Raw genomic sequence first — 2,500 nt, 5'->3', positions numbered from 1 at the left:
CATCTGCCCGGAGATACAGGTGCTTAAGCTACATGCTCACACCAGCCGACAGCTTCTTCCCTCAATGTATCAGACTGTTGAATTCAAAAACATCAACAATCCACTCATCACATCTCCCCTTTCTCCAACCTGCCTTTTTTTTAAAATCCAGCTTTAAACTTTTTACATATATATTTTTTCCTACTTTTTTTGCCTTTTTACATTCTTTTTTAACCTTTTTTGGGACTCCCAGAACAGGGAAGCTTTTCATTGTATATATATGTTTCATATATATACACGGGTAGATGACAGATAGCCTGCAAAAAAACATTTGTTTCACAAAACATTGTTTATGAGGGAAAAAAGTATATGTCTACGTAGTGCAGCAATTGATCTTTCAAAAAATCCAAGTGGTCACAATGTTGGTCTATTAATTGATTATTTATTTACATTGATAAAGCAATTTGCTGAAAATATGTCCTTTGGTGTGACATTAAGAAATATATATATTAAGTAATGTAGAAATGGCTTGATGGAGTTTTATGAACATTGTTACACTCTTCATATTTATTGCAATTTTTTAAAGTGTTAATTAAATGAGAAATTACCACTTAAGTATTTTTTTCCCATTACAGGTGAGCCTATTAGAAACCTTCGAGGAAATACAAGGATATCTTTCTTTTTAAATTTTCAAAATTGTCCGAATTTATACTAACATTTCAGGGATGATAATTTGTTCTTCCCTAATGCAATATTCAGTGTTTATCAAAAATATTGTTAAGCTCAAACAAATATTTGAGCGTTTAAAAAATGTCACACCGTAGGACATTCATGTCACGCTAAAAGACAGAAATGCAAAACTGAGCCAGAAACAAATGTATCAACATGATTATTTTGTCTTTTGATCATAATGTTATGTTGTAGTCAATATGGACCTACACTTTGCACTTATAAGTCTTTGAGTCATAGATTATCAGCCTATTGTAACACTTAATGACAACCATGAGGTCATTAAAGGTAACCTGCAGAGCTCATAAGACTCATACTGAAGTGTGACCTTGGCATGACCATCACACCTCACCCTCTTTGTAAGTATGCTATGACTGTCACACCATTGAACCTGTAGTGTGTAGTGGCCAGTGCCTGTTTGGTATCTCAAGCTGCGAAGCACATTTATGCTATTGAGCTCTCCGCAGCATACTTTATTCATCTATACTTCTCTATACTCTCTCACTCATCTTTCCTTCACTGTTACCGTTATATTCTAAGGTTTCAAAGCACCATTAATGACATTTTATATCCTTTGACAGTATCTAAAATCAACAGCAAATATTCATCAACAATGCATCAAAGTATAAATTCCAATGGCCAATAAAGAAATAAGTAATTTGAATACACAATATGTAGGCTATCTAGTCAAACAACAAAACAAAAACAAAAAATGTACTACCAGTTGTTTTAAAAGCTATTTCTCAGATATCTAGTCCTTTGGTGTGACCTGTTTGTCCTTTGGTGTGATACTCCAAAGTGTCACACCATAGGACTTTTACCATCACACCATAGGACGTTCGAGCTTTTGAGTTCATTTAAAGCCATGTCGTTGCCAACTGAAATACAATTTCACCTTTAGTAAGATGCATTTGCATACATCAACATAAGGAAAAAATATAAAAAATATACAGTATTGTCAAAATGTATTTTATGGCTGTCACACCAAAGGACTACAAAACTAATACATCTTGTGGTAGCAAAACGTAATTGATTGATTGAAGAACTCTGAGAGAAAAACTAAAATCCATCCTTGCCATTGGCTTAAGGGTCTGAAGTCAAAATTTAAGTACAGCTGGAGCTTCAACAATAGATAATTATCCACAGAATTACCCAAAAATGTGATGTCACACCACAGGATATTGTTTTCTGTGACAAAGTTTCATAAGTCCATAATGGTCTCAGAAAAACAAGAAAAAAAATTAAACATTGCCACTTGCCAAAATAGACACCTTGAAAAACATGCCAGGATTGTTTAGAGAAATGACGGAGCTTTGATTATTTATTTAAAAATGTTATAACATGGAGAACCAGGCTTGCGACAGTCACACCATAGGACAAATGTGGCATTTGACTCAAAATTAAGTATACTTATTTAAACTCTGGTTTTATTTCACATTACTTTTTCACAACATGGACACTAGTTTGATCATTTAAATCATTGACAATTTCGAAAGCATGAATTTACTTAATTTTAAGAGCCTGTGACAGCAAAATGTTCACGTCACGTCATCTACCCACACATGACAAATAAAATATCTTGTATCTTGTATCTACTCTCGATTTAACCACACAGCCTAATCTGCTCTCGCTACACTAGCGAGGCTACTAATCGACAGGATCTTTCGAGACGAGGCAACAAATGATCTCCTCCTCCAATTCCTCTCATGTCTGTCATAGCAGGTTTTCATCGTGCCAGCAACACTCACACGCAATATGGCCAAAGCATTTGGTTGTCAGATGTAAGGCTTGG

General features: G+C 34.6%; 1 protein-coding gene across 1 annotated transcript in view; it reads right to left on the bottom strand.

Moving 5' to 3' along the window:
* Positions 1 to 2,500, bottom strand: part of slc25a26 (solute carrier family 25 member 26) — a 104,024-nt gene that overhangs the window by 38,052 nt on the left and 63,472 nt on the right. The window lies entirely within an intron of this gene.

Source organism: Engraulis encrasicolus, chromosome 14 (assembly GCF_034702125.1).
Source record: "Engraulis encrasicolus isolate BLACKSEA-1 chromosome 14, IST_EnEncr_1.0, whole genome shotgun sequence".
NCBI lineage: Eukaryota > Metazoa > Chordata > Actinopteri > Clupeiformes > Engraulidae > Engraulis > Engraulis encrasicolus.
The sequence above is the reverse complement of the archived record's forward strand: the minus strand, read 5'-3'. Positions and strand labels throughout refer to the sequence as shown.